General features: G+C 43.5%; 1 protein-coding gene across 2 annotated transcripts in view; it reads right to left on the bottom strand.

The window, feature by feature from the left end:
* Positions 1-5,474, bottom strand: part of LOC105494402 (zinc finger and BTB domain containing 40) — a 78,934-nt gene extending 73,460 nt beyond the window's left edge. For both annotated transcript variants that reach the window (XM_011762776.2, XM_071098873.1), the window contains exon 1: positions 5,316-5,474. The gene's annotated coding sequence lies outside the window, so the exon portion shown is untranslated. The remainder of the gene's footprint in view (positions 1-5,315) is intronic.
* Between the last annotated feature and the right edge of the window lie 12,222 nt (positions 5,475-17,696).

A 17,696-nucleotide genomic window follows, 5' to 3' on the forward strand; every position in this document is an offset into this window, starting at 1 on the left:
CTCTGGCCTATAAGAGTTTTCTATTGAGGTACCAGTTTTACAGAATAACCTAAGGTAAAGATATTTCCTTGTTTTTGTTTCCCTTTGGGTACTAATACAACCAGAAATTACATTTATGAATTGACTTTTTCAAAGGTCCGAGTATTATTTAAGTTCTCAGATAGGTTTTGTCTCAATATAGAAGCTCTTCCTTTTCACAGATATAAAGGGAGGCGACTCTTCTGGACAAATGCAGGGAAACAGCCTATCTTTCTTTACTCCTCTGCTTCTTCAAGTCTATCCCCTCCTCTCTTCTTCTTTCCTTTAAAAAAAAAAAAAAAAAAAGAGGTCTCAACTGGAATGCAGGGGTCTGTTCATAGCTCACTGCAGCCTCAACTCCTGGGCTCGCATAAGTGATCCTCCTGCCTCAGCCTCCCAAAGTGCTGGGATTACAGGTGTGAGCCACTGTGCCCAGCCTTCTTTCCCTTTTAACCCAACTTTCCTGAGTCTGAGGAACTGACTCCATCTGTAACAAGCCGATGCCTATAAACAAAATAGTGGAATTCCACTACCTCTTCCTTTCCTCTCTCAGTAGAAATGTTATGATATCTGCTAACGAGGTTGCCTAGACAATAGGTCCACATCTCACCAGTCTCATGTAAATTAACAACCATCTCTAAGGCATTTATGAAGCAGTTCATTGGGTAGATACTTATATTACACAAACATTCAACTATGCTTGACCACTTTAGACAGAAAACAAAGACTGATAAGACTTAAACTCTGAGGTTGAGGTTACAGAGCAGTGAAACAGCACCTGGTTTCAGGGGAGATTCTCATCATGCCTTCAGTTAGATGGTGTTAACATGTGATTTAAACGGCTCTGTACCTTTTAAAGGGTCAAGGGCCTTTCTGAGATCAGATTAAAGTAACTGGCTCTCTCCCCAGAAAAAAATGACATTCACACAAATTTGCAGGCAACTTCAAAGGATTCATGGGTCTCTTGAAATTCAACCATTTACCCTGAAATTAACAATCTCTGACTTACATGGATCAGTATAATACATTTATGTGAGGAAATGAAATACGTGGCATCATAATTTTGAGGATTTGGAGTTAAATAACAACATTAGGGAAATGTAAGGAAAGCTGGCTTTCTTTCCTTATCCTCCTCTCTCGAGGGCTGCCAGAGTCTCAAAACTGTATGCTCTCTGCAAATGAAATACTGCACTCTCTGCAAGACTTACAGAAAATGACAATCTCATCTCTGAATTTCAATGCCCTTAGTATTTAATTATTTCCTCTATGCGGTTAGTAGCTTGTTTTCTCCACATTATCCAGATGATGGCTTTGGAAGGCAGACTATTGGAGATCCAGAAAACCACATATCCCAATTTAATTTCCTTGTGAAAATCAAAGAGCTCACTCTGCTGAAGAGTTGAAAGAGGCTGAGGGGTCACTGACTTCCCCCAGGGTGGTGGTTCAGCCAGTACTCAAGAAGGGTAATGTAAATACTCAGTATGAGGCAACAGGGCATACCAATTTGTTTTTCAATCTATTTTATTTCAGTTCAAAGCATCATTGCGGACAGATAGTCCAAGAAAACAAGCCACACTTGCGTTACACTCAGTCTTCCTCAATCTCCAAAAGCAGGTGAGTATTGCCAAAGTGTGGCTTGTTTTCCTAGACTGCCTGTCTGCAATGATGCTTTGAACTGAAATAAAATAGATTGAAAAACAAATTGGTATGCCCTGGCTCTTCTTGCAGTTTCATATTATCCTTCAAAGCTAGCGTTAGCACCTGCTCTTTATTGGAACCCAACAGATGCAAATCACAGAGTAAAACTGTAATACTTTAGATGCAAAGGTCCCACCCAAACCTAAAACAGCAATTTAATTCAGGCGTGTTGTTTAACATTGCACTAACATGCCACTCTCTGTCCAGTTCTTTGCTACGTTTGCAGGGTTGGACTGTGTCTTCCGATGACATGTGCAATATGGTTACCGGGGAGAGTTTAGAGTGACACTTGCCATGCTGTTCTTCTTACACAGTTCCCTTGATTTATTATTGCTTCTAATTTCTTATGTTTATGAACCCAAACATTATCCTATTTTTTACTTACTCAAAAAGCCTACCATTTGCTTCAAAGCATTCCATACTGTTTTAGGGTACGTGACATTATTTTGAAAACTTTTGGAGGAAACTTGAAAGCATTTGCAAACAAATTTTTAAATTGCCACCAACTAAAAGAAGTCTAACATTTGTTTAGAATGCCTTAAGAGAATAAATACACCTTTGATGGAGGAACACAAGTAGTTTCCAACTTAAAACACTAAAATGCTGAAAAGTGTTCTGCATAGACAGCTGTACAATTTGGCTTTAAAAAAATTAGATGCCATTTGGAGAAGTTCTTCTCCAAGCAGAAACACTAAGAAAAACAAGATCTGCTCCCCTCTTTCCGGAGATAAAAAGTAGTGGGCTTCTATTTTTAATTGGATCCCCCATTCTTAATTTTGTCTGTAATGTATTTCTGGACTTTTGTTATTAGTTAGTACTTTATAAAGTTTCCATTTGGAGCTAAATTTGGTTATTCAGCAATATGTGTAACAACAATAAAAAGAAAATACCATAGCTATGAATACAGTTTCTCTTATTTAATCTGCACAACCCTTTGAGGAGGCACCATCATGCACATTTTCCAGATGAGATAACTAATCTGTAACTTGCCCTTGGGCATGCAGTTCTCTCAGTAGTAGCTGGTTCAGGGCCAGGGACTGAGCACAGGAGTGAACCACAGCACAGTGACTCCCTTTGAGTTCTCCAACATCTCAAGTTGTTACCCACCTTAGTCTCCTAACCTGCTGAAAAGTTCTTCCTCCCAGCTTCGTCTCTCCCTTTCCCCTTATTGCTAGCCTAGTTCCTTGTCACTCAACAAGTTTCAGCTTAAACTACCTTTCTTAAGACAGGTTTTCCCTGATCACCCAGATAAAAAGTGAGTCTCCCAGGGAACAGAGCCCCAGGTCCATCTTGCTCACTCTGGTAATCATAGGACCTAGACAGTGGTGCTTGGTACACGGAGACACTAAAATATTTGTTTGAGGTTGGGCGCGGTGGCTCACGCCTATAATCCCAGCACTTTGGGAGGCCAAGGCGGGCAGATCATTTGAGGTCAAGAGTTCAAGACCAGCCTGACCAACATGGTGAAACCCCATCTCTACTAAAAATACAAAAAAATTAGCTGGGCATGGTGGCATATGCCTGTAGTCCCAGCTATTCAGGATGTTGAGGCAGGAGAATCACTTGAACCTGGGAGGCAGAGGTTGCAGTGAGCCGAGATTGCACCACTGCACTCCAGCCTGGGCAACAGAGTGAGACTCCATCTCAAAAAAACAAAGAAAAGAAAAGAAAAGAAAAACTTGTTCAATGAATGACTTGGATTTGTTTACTTAGTATTTACCTGCAAACACCAGGTTATAGGTACTGGCTAGCAGCTGAGGATACAACAGGTAAGGTGTGGTCCCCGCCCTTAAGGACCTCCTAAACTAGTAGGAAAGACAAAAAACAGATGAAACAATACAGGGTGGCGAGTGTGATCAAATTAGCTTCAGCTCCCAGCTGAATGCATTAGCTATGTAACCTCGAACATTTCTTCTCCGTGAGTTTGTTTCCTCTATGTGTAAAATGGTAATACTAATACTACTTATGTCATAGTATTGGTGTGAGGATTAAATGATAGTCCATATAAATAAAGCACTTAGCACGGTACCTGGCACAAAATAATCACTCAATAAATAGCAACTACTAATTTTACTATGATGATGCTATTACAGCTGTATTCGAAATTATATTTGTCTACTTGTATACCACTTGTCCAAGCCCCATACAGAATTTAAATTCCATGGAAGCGCAGAAATCGTGTTTGTCTTGTTCACCACTGTATTTCCAGGAATTTGAAACGTCTCTGGTACACAGTAAGTCTTCAACAAACACTGATTAATGAATGCATGCGTACATGCACGCGGTGTTCTGAAACTGTTTGTTAAATCGCTGATGAATAGCCAAGTTTGGGGACTACTGACATAGAAGAAAAGTGTTTATATTAGAAAGGAGGGGCAGAAGTTTGATGCTTTAGCTAAGTAAAAAAAAAAAATTGCACTTTGAGATTGTAATTAAATCTCCATTAACCATACAAAGATCTGGGTACAATTCCAGGGAAGAGCCAACAATTCCAGGTAGAAAAGACATGAAAGAATAAAATCCAAACAGTTTGACCAACGCCATCAGGCAGGGGGCTCCCAGGGACGGGCTCAGTTTCGCAGCCCTATAACCTAGTACACCTATAAATATCTTAACCACTCAGAATCAACTTCTTCCTCTTTTGTAAAATGGAAATACCATACTTACTTATAAAGCGTGGTCATAAAGTACAACAACACTTGTATGAATATAAATAAAGCACCTGGTTCATTGTAGCACTAGCTGCATGGTATCACTGCTATTCAAAGCAGGAGAAACTCTGAATAGTAAGACCAGAAGGGAAGCCAGAGTGTTTGTCAACTAAAGCGCTCTCGGTGCATCTCGAAGTTTTAACTCGTTTCCCCCTCCAGGAGAAGGGACGAGAGGAATAGCTGGATGACAACACTGATCCAATCTACTTGTGTTTAGGGCAGGCGTCAGCAGACGTTTGCTGTAAGGGACCAGAAAGAGTTTTGGCTTTGTGAGCCAGCCGATTAAAGCCAAGCAACGGCTGCGCAACTACTCAACTCTGCCCTCTTGGCAGGAAAGCAGCCATAGACAATACATCAACGATGAACATGGCCGTGTTCCAATAAAACTTCATTTATGGACTTGATTTCACAGAACTTTCTCAAATTACATGAAATATTCTTCCCCCCAACCATTTGAAAATGTAAACAAAGACCGAGAGGGGAAGAGAGAAGAGGGGGATGGATTAGGCCCAAGGCCGTAGTCTGCTGACGCCCGGCGAAGGGACCTGAAGGGAGGGGGAGTGAGACAGCGACAAGAGGCCTCCGGACGTGCCGAGAGGGAGGTGCGGGGCGACAACAGGCCCCAGGCGGTGTCAGGCGCGGCCTGGCGCCCTGAGTGGGTCCTCGCGGTCTCTCTCCTCTGCATTCTACAGCAGACCCTGCGCTAGGGATGCAGGCCGCCCCTGGCGGGGGCACGTCCGGGGTGTAGGTGAGGCGGCTGTGACTCGGCAGAGTCCCGCGGGTTCGCCACGCGGAAGGGTCTGTGTACACCCCTCACTTAGGGCGCAACCGGGCCTCCGCTGCAAAAAGGGTCTCCACGCGGAGTCCCAGCCCCGTTTCTATGGTTACCTGTTCAGCACCGATTCAAACTGCCGTTCTTTATTGACAGCGCCATAGAGGACACGAACACTCCTGCCCGAAGGGAACAATAAAGCTTTCGCCATTCAACAGCGCCGGAGACGCCAGAAGGCGGCCATCTTGAGGCCGGCGCGCAATGGGTATCAGAGGGGAGGGGGCAGCCCGACCTGCCCCGCGCGCCGCGGTCACGTGCTGGGGGCGGGGTATGCGTCACGCGCTCGCTCTCCACCAATGCTAGGACCGCGGGGCCGGCCGGTTGCTAGGCTCTTCTCTGACCTCTAATCTTGGCCACGCCCTCTTTCCCTCCCCACACTTCCTAAGGAAAGTTTTTTTCTTCTTTTTTTTTTGAGACGGGAGTTTCTTTCTTGTTTCCCAGGCCAGTGTAGTGGCGCGATCTCGCCTCACTGCATCCTCCGCCTCCCAGGTTCAAGCGATTCTCCTGCCTTAGCCTCCCCAGTAGCTGGGATTACAGGCGCGCGCCACCACGCCCGGCTAATTTTTTTTCTCTGCTATTTTAGTAGAGATCGGATGTCACCATGTTGGCCAGGCTGGTCTCGAACTCCTGAGCTCAGATGATCCGACTGCCTCGGCCTCCCAAAGTGCTGGGATTACAGGCTTGAGCCACCATGCCGGGCCCTAGGGAAAGTTGTAATGGAGCTCCGCAGTCTCTCGCTTGGGCAGCTCTAGGGTTAGGATTTTGTTTCAAAGGATGGCAAGGAAGTGAACACAAAAGGCTTCGTTTTTCCAAAACAACACATTCACGTGCGAGATGGAGAGGCAACCTGAGCCGCGTCCCCAGTGTCCCACTCTTTGTGGGAGAGGCTTGGCGCCGGTGGGGTGCGGTGGGCTGAAGGTGTCCTGGAGGCATCTTGATCCTGCCTCTCGCACCTCCCAATTTTGGGATTTAGGGGCTTAGGGGATTTAGCCCTAGCTTTTCTTTTGCTCATTTTCCTTCTCACACACTATGCGTTCCTCGTTGAAGCGTCCCCTTGCCACCTTCCTTACACAAACATTTAAATCAGATCCAGCAGTATCATACTGAGTCACCTCCGCGCTGGCCCACTGAATACAGTCACCCTGTCACTGACATGCAGCCACTTTTTCTATCCCTGCCAGTTACGCACCCAAATCCAGCCGTCTTAGTGCAATGTCTAGCTTCCTCTGTGGTTATAGCTGTTCCATTCGCAATGTCAATATTCAGTCGTTCCGAGAGCTGTCTCTGGCAGACTGACTCACCCCATCACCGTTTTACATCACAAATTCAATCTACTGGGCAGAACTGTCACTTGCATAGTTGCTGTCTCCCGGTCGATCATATTTACTGTCACTGTCTGACATGCAGCTACTGTCAATGACCATAAACTTCAAACGGTTCTGTTCAAAATAGCACTCTGTTTGCCCAGCTATTGCCCTTTCTGTTGTTTTCACTGTCATTGTCATGCAGCCACTTTCTCTGCCACACAGTCAAGCCAGTATTTAACAGGCCCCTTCAGGGTACACAGTTGTCCTCATACCCTTGTGCCCAATTAGTCACTTTCACTATTATACTCATGTCACTGTTACATTCAGGGTCAGATTTACTGTGGCTGATATTCAGTCACTTTTGTAGTCACTGCAACCATGCCTATGGCTGTTGTGTCTCCTAAGCCCTCATTTCCACCAGCCTCACATTCTCTTTTAGTGGGAACATAGGATTGCTAGATTTAGCAAACAAACACCTAGAAGGGTGCTTGGCATATAGTAGGTACTCCAGAAATATTTATCGAGTTAATGGGATTACAGGCGTGAGTCGTGGGCCCAGTGGCTCATGCCCGTAATCCCAACATTTTGGGAGGCCGAGTTGGGCGGATCACCTGAGGTCAGGAGTTCAAGACCAGCCTGGTCAACATGGCAAAACCCCGTTTCTACTGAAAATAGAAAAATTACCTGGGCATGGTGGCAGGTGCCTGTAATCCCAGTTACTCAGGATACTGAGGCAGAAGAATCGCTTGAACCCGGGAGGCAGAGGTTGGAGTGAGCTGAGATCACGCCACTGTACTCCAGCCTGGGCAACAAGAGCAAGACTTCGTCTCAAAAAAAAAGAGAAGTATTTATCAAATTAATGGATTTTAAAAAACAGTATCATTGCCAGTGTGCTGTATGTGAATGCAGATGCCCTGAAGCTCAGGAGTCTCAATAGGAATAAGTTTTCAGGCACCATCTGTCCCTCCTGTTCCACTTAACAAGACTTCAAATACTATAGGGACTAAACAGAGAGAGCAAAGGAAAAGTGGTCACCAAGTGTACTCAATTATTGGGACAGCAGTGACAAAAAAGAGGCTTTCTATAATTTTTTTTAATTTTAAAAAATGAATATATGTTTATTATAAAATATTTAGAAAATATGGAAAGGAATCTTTCCCTCGGGGGATTGTTTTAGACATCTCCCAACACACCCCACACACATACTCACAGTCAATGGATCAATGACTGCAGTTTCCCCATCACCATTTACTTAAGGTTTTGCTTTAACAGAAATTCTCATGGGGCTGACTTGCCTACAGTTCGTGAAGAATGACATAGGGTCATGGAGAGCAATGGCTCTGGCTTCTGGCTGGTCATGGTGTGGAAGAATAAGAAGACAATGGCTAGACCTTCTAGACCTTCTAAGGGCCTCCTCTCCTCACAGAGCTTCGACAGCTGCGGAGAAATAACTTCTGCTTCCCAATCACCGGAAGGACCCAAACCTTGACTTTGACAGGGAGGGTTGAGAACTTTTCAACTCTTTTCTACTTTGGAAAAGAGTGTTCCCATGCCACCACCCTGTGTAAGATGCCCAAGGTGCCTCTACTAAACTGCCAGTTATTTCCAGAGTGACTACTATATGCCAAGAACACTGAAGTCAACAAAACATGTTCCTGGCTGTAGTAAGAAATAACAACCGGCCGGGCGTGGTGGCTCACACCTGTAATCCCAGCACTTTGGGAGGCCAAGGTGGGTGGATCTTGAGGTCAGGAGTTCAAGACCAGCCTGGCCAACATGGTGAAACCCCATCTCTACTAAAAATACAAAAAAAAATTAGTTGGGCATGGTGGTGCGGGCTTGTAACCCCAGCTACTCAGGAGGCTGAGGCAAGAGAATTGCTTGAACTCAAGAGGCGGGGGTTGCAGTGAGCCGAAATCATGCCACTGCACTTCAGTCTGGACGACGGGGCAAGACTCTGTCTCAAAAAAAAAAATTTTTTTTAAAGAAAAAAAGAAATAACACAACCACCACGACTTCTCCTGCTAATAATAGCAATCATTTATCTCACTCTTTCTGCCAAGTACCATGCCAAGCCCTTTAATTAAATTATCTCACTTAATTCTTATAACCACCTAATGAAGTAGGTAACATTTTTACCCCATGTTATACAGGAGGAAACAGACTCAGGGGGTAAATAATTTGCTCAAAGAAACACAGCTACTAAATAGTAGAGTTAGGGTTTAAACCTAGGAGGTCTGACTCCGGAGTCTGCACTTTTTTTCAACCTCTGGTAATAACTTTTGGGTTTTACAAAATAAATGTGTTTATTATAAAGAATTCAAGGATTACAGAAAAACACAAAAGAAAGAGTAAAACAGAATCGCTGTAAATCCTACCACTGAGCAGCAACATATCATTATAGATGAGAATTTCTCCCAACTCTGGGCATATTTACATGGGTTGATAGGGAGATAATCACGATAATAATGACAGCTTCATGCAATAAGCACTGTGTGCTGGACATTGTTCTAAGTGCTTTCCATGAATTAACACATTTAATTTATTCCAAGAGAGATAGATCGACATAATTTTATTAAAATGAACTCATTTGACATATTCAGGGTTCACATCAGCAGCCAACCACCTGGTGATGTTTTTCCCCAAAGCTGGTTCTTTCCTCAGTTTTGCTGTCTTCTCTCCACATTCCAATCAAATCCTATGCCCAGAGTCCTTGGGCTGCAAAAGCTAAGTCTTTAAATAGCACCCTCTGCACAGCTGCTGTCCGGTCAAATGTCTCTGCTGTTCCCCAAGGCAGTGGTGTTATTTGTGGAAGTGAAGTTTGCTGGAGGCTCGACATATGCTTTTTATTTGTTCGAGTAGGTGTCTGGGCCTTGGCATTCTCTTTCCTGGCTTTCTAAGTGTTAGAATTTCACTACCTTTTCTCCAGTCCAAATGAAGCTCAGTCTTCAGCTCTTCCCCAGTGGATACCAGACAGTCTCAGATGAGGCTGCTGTTGGAATTTGCCAAATGACTCAGAAAGGTCAACTGCCTGCCTGCTCATCCATCCCAGATGACAAATGCTGAGGAGGAGGGAGACTGCCTTGCTCCAGTGGGGCTGCCCAGACAACAGTAGCACTTCTGCGGGCCTGACCCTATGAATCCCTTGCCTTGGTTGTCCCTAAGGCAAAAGGCACTCACATTTAGAAGGATGGAATCATTTCCACTGAGATGGCTCACAGGCCCGTCGTATTTACCTGATCCAAAACTGGAGTGATGATTTCCCAGCCAAGCCTGTTTCTCCCCTCAGGCTTTCTAGCTCCGAGAAGATAGCCCACCTGCCATTCTCTGCCCACTTGCTCAGGTCGGACACCTGGAAATTGTCACAGACATTTCTCTCTCTAACCCTCAACCACTCACCAAGTCTTTTTTTTTTTTTTTTTTTTGAGACAGAGTCTTGCTCTGTTGCCCAGGCTGGAGTGCAGTGGCGCAATCTCAGCTCACTGCAAGTTCTGCCTCCTGTGTTCACGCCATTCTCCTGCCTCAGGCTCCCAAGTAGCTGGGACTACAGGCGCCCGCCACCACGCCGGGCTAATTTTTTTGTGTGTGTATTTTTTAGTAGAGACGGGGTTTCACCGTGTTAGCCAGGATGGTCTCGATCTCCTGACCTTGTGATCCACCTGCCTTGGCCTCCCAAAGTGTTGGGATTACAGGCATGAGCCACCGCACCCGGCCTACCACTCACCAAGTCTTGATTTCACCTCTGATATACTCTGTCCATGTCCACAGCCAAAGTCCAAATGACCTTTACCTCTTAACTGCTCTACTACCCTCCCCCTGCAACCACTTTTCATATCCTTTACAATGTTCTGCGTGTAAGCAAGGCAACATGATCTTTCATTTCCTTTAGAATCAACTTTACCATGGTATAATTTACATATAAAAATGTACTCATTAAAAATGGAATTTTGGGAAATATATGCACCTGTGTAACCATTACCGACCAGATGAAGAAATAGAACTGTTTTTTTTTTTTTTTGAGATTAAGGTCTTGCTCTGTCACCCAGGCTGGAGTGCAGTGACACTATCATGGCTCACTGCAGCCTCGACTTCCTGGGTACAAGTTATCCTCCTGCCTCATACCCCTGAGTAGCTGGGACTACAGGTGCATGTCACCATGCCCAGCTAATTTTTGTATTTTTGGTAGAGATGGGATTTTGCCATGTTGCCCAGGCTGGTCTCAAACTCCTGAACTCAAGGGGTCTGCCTGCCTCGGCCTCCCAAAGTACTGGGGTTACAGGCGTGAGCCACCGTGACCAGCCTCTAACCTATATGATTTTCCTTCTCTCTAAAGAATTTCTTTTCACCTTTCTTGCAAGTCAGGTCTCCTGGCAACAAATACCCTCAATTTTTGTTCGCCTGAAAAAGTCTTTATTTTTTCTTTACTTTTGAAGAGTAATTCCACAGGGTACACAATCCTAGTTTGGTGGAGTTTTCCCTCAACGCTTTCAGTATTTCTCTTCGTTTTCTTCTCGCTTGCATGGTTGCTGGAGAACCTTCATGGAGAAGTTAGATGTAATTCTTGTCTTTGCTCCTCTGTAGGTAAGGTTTTATTTTTCTGTGGCTTCTTACAAGATTTCTTCATCTTTCGTTTTTCTAAACTTTGAAAATGATATGGTTAGGTAGATTTTTTTTTTTTTTTTTTTTTTTTTTTTTGAGACGGAGTCTCGCTCTTTCACCCAGGCTGGAGTGCAGTGGTCCTATCTCAGCTTACTGCAAGCTCCACCTCCCGGGTTCATGCCATTCTCCTGCCTCAGCCTCCCAAGTAGTTAGGACTACAGGCACCTGCCACCGTGCCCAGCTAATTTTTTGTATTTTTAGTAGAGACGGAATTTCACCTTGTTCGCCAGGATGGTCTCGATCTCCTGACCTCGTAATCCACCCACCTCGGCCTCCCGAAGTGCTGGGATTACAGGCATGAGCCACCGCGCCCGGCCTGAGTTTTTGTTCTTTTGCATTTATCATACCTGGTGTTCTCTGAGCTTCTGTGATCTGTGGTTCGACGTCTGAAATTCACTTGGGAAATGATCTGTGGTTCAATGACTGACATTAATTTGGGAAATTATCAGTTATTCTTGTTTCAAATATTTATTCTGTTCCTTTCTTTCTTCTTCTGACATTCCCATTACATATGTTACACCTTTTGCAGTTGTCTCACAGTTCCAGGACATTCTGTTTTGTTTTTCTCAGTCTTTTTTTCTCATTTTTTTTTTTTTTTCAGTTTTGGAGGCTTCTACTGACATATCCTTAAGCTCAGAGATTCTTTCCCCAGCCATGTTCAGTGTATTATAATAAGCGTATCAAAGGCATTCTCCATTTCTGTCACAGTGTTTTTATCTCTAGCGTTTCTTACTGAGTCTTTCTTAGAGTTTCCATCTCTTTATTTACATTTCCACCTGTTCTTGCATGCTGTCTCCTTTATCTATTAGATCTCTTAGCGTGTTAATTCAAAGTTGCTTAAAATCCCTGGTCTGATAATTCCAACATCCCTACCCAATGGGGCTGGTTCTGATGCTTGCTTTGTCTCTTTAAATCATATGTTGTTGTGTTGTAGTTGTTTTGGTTTTTTGTTTTCCATTTTTTTCCCCCTTTTTTTGAGATGGAGTCTTGCGCTGTTGCCCAGGCTGGAGTGCAGTGGTGTGATCTCAGCTCACCGCAATCTCCACCTCCCAGGTTCAAGCAATTCTCCTGCCTCAGCCTCCCGAGTAGCTGGGACGACCGGTGTGTACCACCATGCCCAGCTAATTTTGTATTTTTAGTAGGGATGGGGTTTCACCAGGTTGGCCAGGCTGGTCTTGAACTCCTGACCTCATGATCCCGCCCGCCTCGGCCTCCCAAAGTGCTGGGATTACAGGCGTGAGCCATCGCGCCCAGCTGGTTTTTTGTATATTGCCTTTTGGTATGCCTTGTATTTTTTTCTTGACAGCCAGACATAGTGTACTGGGTAAATAAGATCTTCTGTAAATAGGCCTTTAGTGATGTGGTGGTAAGGTGAGAGGATATGGGAAGTGTTCTCCAGTCCTATGATTAGGGCCCAGTCTTTTGGTGAGCCTGTGCCCCCGGACTGTGAACTTTACAAGTGCTTCTCAGTGTTTACCCTGACTTAGGTAGGGCAGGATGGCCTCAGTGGGCTTCCACATGGAAAGCCAGAGGGGGTTAGAGTTGGATTCGTCCCTCTTCCCAGATAGGCTGGTCTTTGGAAAAACCTGTACATCAAAAATAAAATTCTAACCCCCAAAATTGGCTGAATGTGTTATAGTAGGTAGTTAGTCAGACATGAGCAGGGCAGGCGATGGTCTCCCCAACCAGAAATGTTGGGCAACTATGTTAGCCCTAGGAAATGTATCCAAGTCAGACAGCACCAAAATATGTTAGCACTAAGGAATGTATCTAAATCACATGGCACCAAAGGACGTTAGCAGCGGTGAGTTTGGGTCTGCAGCAACCTCAATTCTTGCCTCCTCAGAAGAAAGAATTTGACCAAAGGGCATAAGGCAGAGTGAGAGACCAAGGCAAGTTTTAGAGCAGGAGTGGAAGTTTACCAAAGAGTTTTAGAGCAGGAAGGAAAGGAAGTAAAGTATAATTGGAAGTGGACCAAGCAGGTGATTTGAGAGATTCAAATACGTAGTTTGACCTTTGACTTGGGATTTTTATAGAGCAGCATACTCCTGGGGAGTTGTGTTTCTTCTCCTCTAATTCTTCCTTTGGGGTGGGCTGTCTGCATGAGCAGTGGCCTGCCAGCACTTGGGAGGGGAGCATGCACAGTGAGTTTACTGAAGTCGTACGCATGCTCACTTGAGGCATTCTTCCCTTACCAGTCAAGTGTTCCTAGAAGATCGTCTATTAACACCAGTTAAACTCCACAATTTTACCTCTTAGTACACATGCTTGAACCCACTCACCAGACTCCTGAGATCTTATTGGGAAGCTGCTGATCACCAGTTTCAGGTTTTTTCTATAGGGAGACTGCCTTTCCTTGGTAACACTTTGACCAATTATTATTTTATTTTATTTTGAGACAGAATCTCTCTCTGTCACCCAGGCTGGAGTGGCAAGATCTCAGCTCACTGTAACCTCCGACTCCTGGGATCAAGTGATTCTCCTGGCTCAGCCTCCCAAGTAGCTGGGACTACAGGTGCCCACCACCACACCCGGCTAATTTTTTGTATTTTTTTTAGTAGAGATGAGTTTTCGCATGTTTGCCAGGCTGGTCTCAAACTCCTGACCTCAAGTGATCCACTTGCCATGGCCTCCCAGAGTGCTGGGATTACAGGCATGAGCCACCATATCCAGCGACCAATTATTATTTTAGAGAGACAGTGTAACAACAACCTGACCATTACCTGATGGTCACCTAACATTCCTGGTGGAGGAGTCCCTCTCCTGCCCTGCTTATGTCTGACTACCTACTGGAACAAATGGACTCCCATTCTTGGTCAAGGGAATCCCAAAGAAACCTAAAAAACTAGTTCAAGTCATGACGGGAAGGGAGGTTGGACATGCCTCGTTATACACCCTACCTTTGGAGTTTATACACTACTGATCAGCATTAACATTAAAATAGAGATCATAAGACTGACAAAACAGACTGTAGCAATAAAATACCAAATTCCAACCTGACATCACATGACAGATAGCAGGCCCTGAAGGAAATCAAAGTATTTTACCCCAAAATATATTTCTTTGACATATTTTGAAGTGGCCTTGCAAAGCTGTCTCTTGCGGGGGAAATTTGCATTCTATAGAGAATCTTCTTCTCTTTCTAGGTCTTTTCCGGATCCAGGAGAGATTTAAGTAAGAGTCTGACACCTTTTAAGATCCGAAAAGAGACATTTACCATCTATTCTCTCTGAAGCCTGCTACTTAGGGGGTTCATCTGCATAACAAGAACAACTACCCTTATCTTAACTCAAGCATTTTTTTCTGCTGACTTCAACTCTTTAGATAAAGCTTAACTCTTTCAACCAATTGCTAACCAGAAACTCTTTGAATCCACCTATCACCTGTAAGGCCCCTGCCCCTGCTTCGAGATGTTCCGCCTTTCTGGACCGAAAGAATGTATATCTTACATATGTCGATTTATGTCTTTGCCTGTGGCTTCTGTCTCCCTAAAATGAATAAACCAAGCTGTAATCCAATCACCTTGGGCACATGTTCTTAGGACCTTTTGAGACTACCCTGGGCCATGGTCACTCATATTTGGCTCAGAATAAATCTCTTTATATATTTTATAGTATTTGGCTTTTATCATCAACAAACCCCAGCAGGTTAGATTCGGTTTAAATAATTTTCGTTGAGACTTTGTTAGAAAGAGAACATAACGTTCTGGAGTATTTTGAAATGATTCTTTTTTCTCCTTCCCCTTTTGGAAGCATGAGGAGATTTTTCTCAGATATTCGCTCTGAGAACCTGACTAGAGCTCCAGGAGATAAAACTCACAAAAGGCCGGGCGCGGTGGCTCAAGCCTGTAATCCCAGCACTTTGGGAGGCCGAGGCGGGTGGATCACGAGGTCAGGAGATCGAGACTATCCTGGCTAACATGGTGAAACCCCGTCTCTACTAAAAATACAAAAAACTAGCCGGGCGTGGTGGCGGGCGCCTGTAGTCTCAGCTACTTGGGAGGCTGAGGCGGGAGAATGGCGTGAACCCGGGAGGCGGAGCTTGCAGTGAGCCGAGATCACGCCACTGCACTCCAGCCTGGGAGACACAGCGAGACTCCGTCTCAAAAAAAAAAAAAAAACTCACAAAAGTGTGTGAACCTCCAGATTAAATAAAACCGGAAGATGTAGTAATTATAAATATTTATGCACCCAATTACACACCATCAAAATATATAATAAAGCAAAAATGGACAGAATTGAAGGGAGAACGACATAGTTCTTCAATACAGTAGGAGACTTTACTACCCCACTCTCAACAATGGGTAGAACAACCATATAGGAGATAAGAACACAATAAACCAACTAGATCTTGTTAGGGACAAGCTGCCCCAGGACCCTCCACCTCCATCCAATGCAGCTGACCCTTACCTGAATACTCTGAATACTCTGCAGCTGCATTCCTGGACCTTTATCTAGGTGCTACAACAAGGTCACCAGACTTGCTTACAGCCCTCCAGGTGGCATGGGGGAGGTCACAAGAAACATGGATAAACCTAAGTTACACCCTCTTGTAAATTCCTATATTGTAAGCAGGTCACAAGATGATATGTGGTAAAGTTAACCAACAAACAACCCCAGGGTCTCTCTCTCCCATAGGAACCCCTCATTTTGTAAGCTCACGGCTGCCTCCTCTGACTGTGGTGGAGCAGCCCAGCACGTTAATAAACTTTCTTGCCTGACTTTGGGTCTCTCTCTTTCTCTCGTCCTTTCTCTTGGCTAACCTTACAGATCTAACAGAAATATATAGAATAGTCTACACAACAACTGCACACACATTCTTCTCATGTGCACATGAGACATTTTCCAGGATAGATTATATGTTAGGCCAAAAAGTAAATCTCAATAGACTTAAAAAGATAGAGATCATACAAAGTATCTTCTCCTACCATAATGGAATGAAGTCAGAAGTTACTAACAGAAGTAAAAGTGGAAAATGCACAAATTTGTGGAGATTAAACAACACATTCTTAAACAACTAATGAATCAAAGAAAAAATCAGAAGAGAAATTAGAAAACACTTAGAAAGGAATAAAAATGAAAACACAATATACCCAAACTTGTGTAATATAGCAAAAGCAGTTGTAAGAGGTAAATTTATGGGTATAAATGCTTACATTAAAAAACAATAAAGATCTAAAATCAACAACTTACCTTCACAACTTAAGGAACTAGAAAAAGAAGAACAAACTAAACTCAAAGCTAGCAAAGAAAGCAAATAATAATGGCCAGGCACAGTGGCTCATGTCTGTAATCCCAGCATTCTGGGAGGCTGAGGTGGGCAGATCATCTGAGGTCAGCAGTTTGAGACCAGCCTGACCAACATGGTGAAACCCTGTCTCTACCAAAAATACAAAAATCAGCTGGGTGTGGTGGTTTAGGCCTGTAATCCTAGCAACTTGGGAGGCTGAGGCAGGAGAATCACTTGAACCCAGGAGGCGGAGGTTGCAGTGAGCTGAGATCACACCACTGCACTCCAGCCTGGGTAACAAGAGTATGACTCTGTCTCAAAAAAAAAAAGAAAGAAAAAGAAAGAAAGAAAGCAAATAATAAAGACTAAAGCCGAGATAAACAAGAGAGAACAGAAAAACAATAGGAAAAAAAACCCAAAACTTAGTTCTTTGAGAAGAACAAAAGTGACAAATCTTTAGCTAGACAGACTAAGAATAAAAGAGGAGACTCAAATTACTAAAATCAGAAATGAAGATAGGGACATTACTACTAATTCTAGAGAAATAAAATGGAGTATAAGAGAGTACTACAAACAATTGTATACCAACAGATTGGATAACCTAGATGACATGTGTAAATTCCCAGAAACACCAAGCCTACCAAGATGAAATCACAAAGAAATTGAAAATCTGAACACACCTATAATCAGTAAGGATATTGAATCAGTAATCAAAAATATCCTGACAAAGAAAAGCCCTGGACCAAATGGTTTTACAGGTGAATTTACCAAACATTAAAAGAACAACTAATACCAATTCTTTTCAAAATTTTCCAGAAAATTGAGGAGTAGGAAACACTTCCCGACTCATTCATTGAAACCAGCATGACCCTGATACCAAAGCCAGACAAGGGCACTACAAGAAAAAGAAAACTATAGACCAATATCTATTATGAACATTAATATAAAAATATTTCTTAAAATACTAGCAAACCAAATTCAGCAGCATAGTAAAAGGATTATACACAATGACCAAGTGAGATTTACTCCTGGAATGCAAGGATAGCTCAACATACAAAGCTTGATCCATGTAATATACCACATTAACAGAATGAAGGAAAGAAAACCACATGATCATCTCAGTTGATCATCTAAAAAAGCATTTGACAAAACACAACACCCTTTCATGAATTAAAAAAACACTCAACAAGCTAGGAATAGAAAGGAACTACCTCAACACAATAAAAGTCATATATAAAAAAT

Source organism: Macaca nemestrina, chromosome 1 (genome assembly GCF_043159975.1).
Source record: "Macaca nemestrina isolate mMacNem1 chromosome 1, mMacNem.hap1, whole genome shotgun sequence".
NCBI lineage: Eukaryota > Metazoa > Chordata > Mammalia > Primates > Cercopithecidae > Macaca > Macaca nemestrina.